Source organism: Adiantum capillus-veneris, chromosome 7 (assembly GCF_014529385.1).
Source record: "Adiantum capillus-veneris isolate H3 chromosome 7, ASM1452938v2, whole genome shotgun sequence".
Lineage (NCBI taxonomy): Eukaryota > Viridiplantae > Streptophyta > Polypodiopsida > Polypodiales > Pteridaceae > Adiantum > Adiantum capillus-veneris.
Window position 1 is genome coordinate 133,329,903 of NC_140937.1, and position 9,947 is coordinate 133,339,849.

Consider the following 9,947-nt stretch of genomic DNA (forward strand, 5'->3'; position numbering starts at 1 on the left):
CAACAGTTTGAATCAATGTTTTGCATCCTGCATGAAAAACTAAGGAGTAAGTGTATCCCTTGTTCAGAGCATTGTAATGAAATCCATTGTGTTAGAATCCCACTATGGTCATTGGTACATTGTTTGAAATAGAGTTCGTGTTGGATCTTGGTGTGGCTTTCATAGTTATGTTGTGAGGTGTGTTCTTCACGATCATTTGATTTTATATTGGAAAGCTTCATGGAATGTATTGTATTCAAGTTGCAAACTAGTTGTTTTAGCTTGCAAAGGGATGTGGCTCTTGGATGGCACTAATTGAACTGGTGTTTGACGACGTGCCTTCCATTCCTTTAAAGGTTGCACTTGGTTCAATGTTAAGTCCCCATGTTGCCCAACCCCTTGGTTGTGTGGTTCGCTTTGGAGATTTGTGTCGCTATTTATTGGGCAGCCTTGATGTGTAAAGTGGGTGCCCAAGGCGGATTTATGAAGATGGACACACATGCACCTTGGGCGGTGTGTGAACCATTTTCTCCACCTTGATTCTTATAGTTACAAGAAGGTGAGGCCACCCGTAATTATGCCAAAATTAATTTTAGATTTGAGAATTACAACTGGGGATTTCTTAACAAGGGAAATCTACACGACAAGTGAGAGCTAGTCATCATTCTCAATGCTCGATTGTGGCTAGCCCGCGGTGTTGTGTTGTTTGCGGTTTGATTCTGCAATGCAATCATACCATTAGTTACGCTCATGAGCATCTGTGAGTTGACTAGTACATTGAATTGCTCTTGCAAAGTAATCATGGCATAGCATGGAAGTATGCATAGCATGGATAGGTATGCGAGGTTTTGGAAAAATGTTTTTTTTCGAGCAAAGCGCTTACGCAATGACCGCAGTCATAGTAGATGGCATGGGCGCAGGGCCAAGTCTGGAACCTCGCGCGCTCAAAGGCTTAATTTGAAGCTCAAACGTGCCCTGTGTCTGCTGTTTTGGCTCATGCAGGTAAGCTTGCCCCTCTCTTTTAATGTCTGTGTGTGTGTGTCCGGGCGTGGGGAGAGAGAGAGAGGGGGGGGGGGGGGGGGGGGGGGAGAAGGGCATACTGCAGGGGTTGCCAGCCATGCTTGTCTGCCAAAAGAGCCACCATGGCCAGTTGCATATTGGCGATTTTACAATGGAATCCCACGTTTCCAAGTGCTCTATAACTGTCCCACCTATCCGATGAGCTCCCATAGCCAGATCTGTAACTCATTCTCCCTCTTGCAGTACTCTGCTCAATATGCCGCTGCCTGTCGACAACATGGTTTCCATGAGCTCCTGCAAGGTTTCCTCTCGCTTACTCTCTTATCTTCGTGGGCGTCGGCTGGGGCACCGCCATGCCCGTGTGTTTGATGCAGATACAGACTCTTTTACAACAGGGCCCTCGCCAGCTTTGCACCAGTTTCAAACAGATCTCACAGAGATGCTGGAAAAACTCACCAACACTTCTGCTGATGATTGTTGTAACTCTTCATCAAATTCATCAGCGGATCGCCTACTGAGCCTTTCTTGGATGTGTCGGGCTTTGGATGTTGTCATTGCCACTCAAGAATCCACGAAGCAAACTCTGCACACCCACACTGCACATGCATCATGCTTGGATCGGAAGATACTTCAGCATTGCATGCACGACAGCGTGAAAATGCTAGATGTTTGCTGCCTGCTCAGAGAGACCCTAGCTGGGGCGCATGCTCATGTGAAGGCTTCTCACCAAGCTCTCAAACATGGATGCACAAAGGAGATGAGCAATCCAAAGCCGCCGCCCTACAGTTTTCGACAAAGAGGCTTAAAGCTTGCAGTTCCATGCTTAGAAGGATGGGGCAGAGGCTTCCTACCCCTCCCCTGCCGGTGAATTTTGAGGATTTGAAGGCAGGTGCTTCCCTGGCTGCTCTCTACGGAGGCGAGATCTGTACCCTCTTCTTTCTCAGACTTCTCTCAACTGCCCTTTCCTCTCCAGCAGGCAGGTCATCCTCTAATTCCATGGCAAACCCTTTGCACTTATCAGGACGTGCATGCTCGACTTCAGAAAGAGCTGAATGCATCCCAACAAGAGACATGTGGTGCTACTAGTCTCCCTGAGATGGGCACATTGGATGCCTCTTTGCATCACATCTATGAGTCTTTGCTACATGTTCCCCCCACAGAGCAAGCAAGAAAGGATGTGCAAGACCTAGTGGGCTCCACAAGCGTGCTGGTAGACCATCTGCAAAGCTCCATGGCAAGGCTTCACCATCAGCTTGACCGCATTTCGGCTTCCCTGGTGGACATACAGATGGCCCTTCTTGAGCCACCTGTGACCCGCATGTAGCTAATTGTTACGTGTATATAACTCTTGTATTCTACTTTCAAACAATTTTGGTAGTGTAGATAATATACACTAGGCCAGGCTGTAAATGAATTGTTACAATGAGAGATTGTCATATGAATGGATATATGCTCATCTTTTCCTCATCTTGTGCTTCTCTCAATCCACACAATGCAACCCTTCCTACATGCATTCATAATTATCACATTCCACTAATCAAACTTTCATAATGTACTCAGCGTAAAGATGTCAAGAGAAGTAATCCAAATAAATACATATACATAATTGCAGTTTCATAACATATACAACTTTGTCGGATACAAGAGATCAAAACAATGTCCTCTTGTTAGCTGCCATTCTTGCAGTATATCCACCATGACATTAAACTAAGAAGCATCCTCTTTCATGGTATCCACGATGGCGACATCGTTGAGGAAGCAATCCTCATAGACCTTGGCTTTGCTGAAATGATTGCCCCAAGAGACAAGCTTTCCAATCCCATAGGAAACTCACTATACTAGTACCTTGAAGTTATCAAGGGCTACTATGACCAACACACCAACATTTGGACATTCGGTGTTGTTCTTCACCTCCTCCTCACATCTACTTTTCCTTTTAACATTGGACAGATGTCTTCTCATGCTCCCACCTCTGCCATTCACCAAGGCCTCCTTTTTACATCCTTACTTAGCCCCCATGGAAGTGGCAGTCACATAGAAAAATGTGACGAGAGAGAGAGAGAGAGAGAGAGAGAGAGAGAGAGAGAGAGAGAGAGAGAGAGAGAGAGAGAGAGAGAGAGAGAGAGAACTTTCATTCACATTGATGATGATTGATACAAAGCATAGGTTCTCTTTATAACTTTTTCGTTACTCTTGGAACCTCTTGTAATTAGGTGACTCCTCATTCCTCCCTAGCCCTTAACTCAAAAGCCTACTGGATAGTGCACTTAAATCATAGTTTAGCGCTTGGCACACCCGATGGTGGTCCTCAAAATTTGGACTCGAAATCCAAAAATCACTTGCTCTCAAAAATTGAGTGCTCATAGAATACCACGATGCAAAGTGCAATCCCTAGAGTCTACTCCAAGGTACACAAATACACCATGATAGACCATGAGACACCACCTTTTAACTCCCGAAGCATCCCAACAAGAGACATGTGGTGCTGCTAGTCTCCCTGAGATGGGCACATTGGCTTCCTCTTTGCATCACATCTATGCGTCTTTGCTACATGTTCCCCCCACAGAGCAAGCAAGAAAGGATGTGCAACACATGGTGGGCTCCACAAGCGTGCTGGTAGACCATCTGCAAAGCTCCATGGCAAGGCTTCACCATCAGCTTGACCGCATTTCGGCTTCCCTGGTGTTCATACAGATGCCCCTTCTTGAGCCACGTGTGACCCGCGTGTAGCTAATTATTACGTGGACACCTTGCACCCAAAGGCATATACCAAATTTTGGCTTGTTCACTTTGAAGGCTCATTGAAGCGATAGGCCTTCAAATTTTGTGAAGGGGTCCCAATTCAGTGCTCACATATCCCTATTTTTTGTGTAAATTTCCTTGTTGTTTTAAAAGAAACCGGTTGTAAATTGGTGGAAGCTTGAATTTCAAGTTTAAAAATTGCATATTTCTATTGTATATCCTGGCAAGATTTTGGCATAAATCCCAAATGTATGCCAAATCTTGAATGTCAGACATGACCAAGAAAATGGTTTTCTTCTCTCTCTCTCTCTCTCTCTCTCTCTCTCTCTCTCTCTCTCTCTCTCTCTCTCTCTCTCTCTCTCTCTCTCTCTCTCTCTCTCTCTCTCTCATGCTTGCGGACGAGGCCTTGATCGTGAAACCTCAAGCTTGTAGAAGCATTAGATCTAGTCACTTGCTCGTTTGGTGTCGCTAATGTATCCAGCGTGGTGTGAACTGAAGAGCCGGGACCTCGCGCCTGCTCATGTTATGGGTGCGTATAGTGTGAACCCGCCCTAAGGACACCCCCTCTTTATTGTGCAAGATGTGTGTAGTCTGAACCTGCTGACTGTCGCGCCGCTTTGCCATCACAAAATGAAAGACAAGCATATGCATGTATTTTCATGTTTTGCCAATCTTATGATTATGCGAGAATCTGTGTTGACATCAAGTTGACTGAAATGTATGCTAATTGCGGGTTTTGAGGTCATCAAATGAGGTTACTGCCTACAGACAGAGATGTAGTGATTCTGTCAAGATATGATTCTATAGTCCAAAAGTGTAGTGCTTGACACGCTCTTTATGCATGTCTTTACGACTTGCCAATTGGAGTCCAAATGTCAAGGAAGATATGTCCATTACAATAATTTTCAGGGGTCGGTTCTATTGATGTCTAGACTTGCCTCAAATTATAGGCCAAGAAAGTTGAATCAAGCTTAGCAGGGTTTTGATTGCTAGTGCTCGGAAAGGGCTACAACATGTGTTTTACAGTGCTCAAAATCGGGCTTCTAGTGCTCTACTTATGGCCAGATTAGTTTTCAATGTAGTCATAGACATCCATGAGTAGGGAAGATTAATGTTGATGCACTTAAAGCTATGCTTGATACTATTCTAATTAGAATCTATGGATACTTGCAATGATTAAATGGATATGTACGTCGAAAATTATGCTTGGCAGTGTTCTGGTTGGTATGTATGTTATACATGATGTTTTATGAAAGCACGTAAAGTTCCTGATGGGTTTCCTATCTAGAATGTCATTACTTGGATTGCAATGAATAAGAATATTGTGGTGAATGCCAGAGACTGATAGGGTGCTTGGTATTGCCTTGGTTGATGGCCCGCAAGGATTTCAAATTCATGTGATCATGTGTTTTTTCTTTGTAATCACACTATTAATTAACAAAATTCTCAATTCACAAGTCTTCATATTCACAAAAATTGGCATGGTGACTTGAAGAAGACCGGGAGGCTCGGTGAGATTTGCCCGCTGGGATATCTTTCTGCCCGTTAGGATACCTCAAATACCCGGAGGGCTGCGGCCCTGACAGTCCCGCTTCTAGCCCCACAGGCTGCCAGGGTACCTATAAATAGGGCCCCTAGGGGCCCCATTCTCCTCACAATTCTATCCTCTGAATTTAGATTTGCACAGGTGTCCTCACAAGGAACAAAGAAAACTACGATATAAATTTTAGTAAACTTTCGTATCCTCTTTTACTATTTTGTTTTTAAACTGATTTTTTTTTAATAACTTTTTTTGTAGTTTTAAAAGTAAGCTGATCTTGCTTTTCACATCGGAGTCAATCCTAATATTGGACCGGAAGTGTCGTTGTAAAACGCTAGACCAGCCAGTACTGTCTAATAACGTGTCGATTGTGTTCACTTCGACATCGGTTCTATTTTGGACCGGAAGTGTCGTTGTTGAACATAGTTGGTTACGTTCAATTTATAGGTATTTCTATTAACCTTGTTTTTGGCATCAGTTCTAGTATTGGACAGGGAGTGTTGCTGTACAAGCTAATAGATTGCTTTTTGTGTTTTATTGGTGATGTACCTGCTTATAGGCTAGTTCAATGTTTCTTTCAACATCAGTCCTACTACTGGACTAGAGGTGTCGTTAGATTCATTGAATGATGCCCTTGCTTTTGAGGTTAGTTTGGTGTCTCTTTCGGCATCAGCTCTACCATTGGGCTGGGGGTGTCGTTAGATTCATCAAATGATGTCTTGCTTTTTAGGCTAATTTCGGTGTTGCTATCGGCATCAACCCTATCATTGTGTTGGAGGTGTCATTAGTTGCATTGAATGATGCCCTTGCTTTTAGGTTAGTTTGGTGTTTCTTTCAGTATCAGCTCTACCATTGGGCTAGAGGTGTCGTTAGTTTTATCAAACGATGCCCTGCTTGTTAAGCTTAGTTTGGTGTTGCTATGTAAGACAGGGGTGACTAGAGCCTGAGAGTCCACCACCCAACTACCCTTTATATAGGCATGCCCCTGGCCCTTTGCCCTAGTTGGACTCCCCGTTCCACACCGCCTGGCCCAGCCCTGCCTTATCTAGTCCGGCTTTGCCGGTGTCCTGACATTACTCTCCCCTTAAGAAGAGTTTTCGTCCTCGAAAACAAAAGTGGGAAACTTCTTCTTAAGAACACTGATGTTTTCCCAAGTGGCACCTTCGTCAGGTCGGTCTTTCCACTTGATTAAGGTTTGTTGTCGTACGTGATGACGTGTAAGCAACTCATGATAATCAAGAACACGTTCAGGTTCATGCGGTAAGGTAGGAGGTTCAATGTAATCAACCAAAACCTGTTGGTCAATGACATTGTCGTCCCCATGTAACCGCTTTCGTAGACCTACTGTCTCATCTCAGTCCCATCTCATCCCGGACTCTATCCATGTCAACAGAACCATCTTCTCGTATAGTATAGAGCTTGGAGGCACTAGGATCGTGTGCCCCCCAAGGTGTCCAAGGTGTGCTAAGCGGTGTGTCGAGAGGTGTGCCTGGGTAGGATGGGGGTCGTGAGCGAGGAGGGGTCGAAGCATGTATGGACCCTCCTCCACAGCAACCACCACCTCCACCTGACGATCGTCGAGATCGGCGAGTACGCCTGTGCTGCGGAGATGAGGACGTACCCGCCTCTGCCGTATCCCTAGGTGTCGAAGCGGCCGTGATGAGAGACCTCGCAGGCGTCGTACCCATGGGCATCCCCCCCCTCCATAGGTGTCCCCCCCCCCCCCCATAGGCGTCCCCCCCATAGATGTCCCTCCCATAGGTGTTGGACCCTCGGGTGTGAGGTCCGCAGGCATAGTACCCGTGCCTCTGGCTACCCAGTACTGAGACGCAGAAGCCATCTGACTAGGCGTCATCCGTGTGACGAAGCCCATAAATGCATCTGCACTCATAGAAGCAGGATCTGGATACTGGTCTGCCATCCTAAAGTCCTGCACAAAGAAAGTAAAAGAAAGCGCCAGAATACCTTTGTTTAAATTAACTTTAAGCTTAATTTTAAATCAACGTCTTCACACAAACACTTACAGGCCTCGACTAGTGAGACATCATCGATAAGATCTTGCACCATATCATCGTCTATCTCGAATTGCAGACATAACTCTACCCCAACTCGTTCTGGCAGATTGTCTTCATCCATTGCATCTTCATCTACAAGTGTCATATCTGCCTCCTCTGCATCATCCCTCGTATATCTATCAGCTTTCTCTGCCATACCTTCGTCCATCTCATCTAATGTCACAATAGTATTTGTGTTGTCTGTCCAAATTTCCTCTCCAGGAGCTTGTGCCCTTCAAATACTTATTTATTTCTTGGAGCAACCTGAACCACAAACCACCATTCTCGCTCTCGAGGGTCTGGTACAAAGACCACTTGCTCGCAATGTTCGGGGAGAGAAAACGTGTCGTTCGCATCTGTCCAAACCTTTGTAGAATCTATCTGCACAAGCTTGTTTCCATCTCTACGTAACGTTGGATTGTGACCAGAAGTAATCACCTTGAACCACTTCACATCCAACAAAAACATCTCAAACCGTCTGAAGATAACTTTCAAGATATCTGACACCAGACCATAGTAATCCAGATTGCTAGTGCTCTCATTCGTGTCTCTGGCACTGGCCCTGCTCTTTTGCATGAAACTAACCATTACCGCACTGTCAAACATGTTTCTTCTGCTGTCAATTTTTTGTGTTTTGAAATGCTTTCCATGCGACCATAGTGCCATGTATGTATGATACCTCCAGTCACATCCAATAGCCAGCTCTTCCTCTTCTAGAGATATGGGTTCTCCGATCTGTCGAGCTGCTCTCACTATCTTGTCCAACCATGCCATTGTAGGGAATTCAGGTACAGGAGCGAGATAATCTAGCAAGGGTAAGCCTCTAGTCGCTCGGCTTCGCCTGAAATCGGGTCGCTCCCTATTGCGTCTCTCTTTCTCTTCTTCGTACCTTTCAAGCCATTTTTGCATCGGCTCTGAATTTAGTATCCAGAACTTCATGATCTTTTCTCGCATGGCGTCATTCCTTTTCTTCGGCACCCCTTGCCCCTGAGGCTCCTCTCCCACAAATCTTGCATCCTCCTCATCGCTCCATAGTCGAAGCATTTTTGGGTCAGAAACGGATAGAAATTCGGTCGTCAAGACAAGAGACTCTTGCACCAGCCATCCTTCTGCCATCACTATGAGAGATCGTGGTGTTTACCGCGGGCCATTACCGCAAAACAAGAGAGAGGAATTCAAAATGAGGAGAGAGAATCCTTTTGATGCTGAAGCGGCACTTTACTACAAATATTACCGCGTAAATTTCCGCGATTATTGCCGCTCACATTAACGCTAAGACAGGCTGGACCCCCTTCCCCCTCCCTCTCCCGCGGGTTTCCATTTAAATCCAATACAACTCCTACACTCTCCAGAATGCTTGCTCACTTCACTTAATCTCTCTTTCACTCTAAAAATTCTATACATAAATCATTGAACTCACAACAAAACCATTACAAGTACTATTCATAAGCACATAACGAAACATTTGCAAATTAATCATATACTACAAGCACTAGGATCCATATTTAGACCCATAGTATTCAAATCAATAAACAAATTTAGAGATTCTTCCTCCTCTCCATCACCTCCTGTAGAATCATCTCCCTCTTCCTCCTCCTCAAGATGACTATTTGCAAGGCTTGGATGACCTTCTTCAACTTCTACTACATCTTCCTCTGCATCTTGTGGTGATGGTATGATGGGATCAATTACTGGCTCAATGTCCGTCTCTACAAAGATAGATCTACCCCGTGGCGTGACTGGAATGACATACCAAAGTCTTCTTTGATATATACATGGCACATAAAAGACCTGTACGTCACACACTAAGAATAAGCTGATATACATAACTTGAATTTTTAATTTAAGTTAATTGCATATAGCCTAAATCACTTGCTCGCAACTACTAGGATACACCAAGTTGTCAGTTTTTCCCCGATGGAATTGGGTGGAATCCACCATAATGAGCCCATTTTCATGTCTTTTGACCTCACCCGCAAACCATCGACACTCAAAGAGGAATTTGTGAAAAGATCTGAAATCCACTTTGATTATTCTCTCTATAGTACCACAATATCTGACCTCATCTGCTGTTGTGTCAAAGTTTCCCATCACGCCACAATCATTAGTGGTCCGACGCTCATCTATCTTGCGGGTGCGAAAATGTCGGCCTTCGGACCAAATGGAGTTGAAAATGAGACCCTACAATCACAATGCATAAGAGGTTACATCGCATTTCATTAAGTGATTTGCATACATGCATACATGACATATACACACTCACCTTGCGCAAGAATCCTCGCACATACTCCCATTCTTTAGGGCTTATTTGGTCTCCTTGTGCTTTGGCATTGGTCATGGCATTATGGATCCACTCTACTTGAATCAAGTCAGGATATTTTGCAAGCTCTTTAGGAAAAGGAGGTGCACGTCTACCTCCATGGGACCTCTTCCATGCATCTCTATCCCTTTCTCTAGCTGCGCGGGCTTCCAAGTACATATTGACCCATTTGGCCATGATAGTGGCATTGAGTAAAGAGTAGTTGTTGACTATGGCATGAAACTCTCTATCCATGACCAAGAGTGAGCCTTTTCCACTGGGAATGGTTGAGTGCTTCCTAGGATCCTCTTCT

The 9,947-nt window shown here is 44.8% G+C and overlaps 1 pseudogene; it reads left to right on the forward strand.

The window, feature by feature from the left end:
- Positions 1-1,070: 1,070 nt before the first annotated feature.
- LOC147454654 (uncharacterized) lies at positions 1,071-2,471 on the forward strand (annotated as a pseudogene).
- The last annotated feature ends 7,476 nt before the right edge of the window (positions 2,472-9,947 follow it).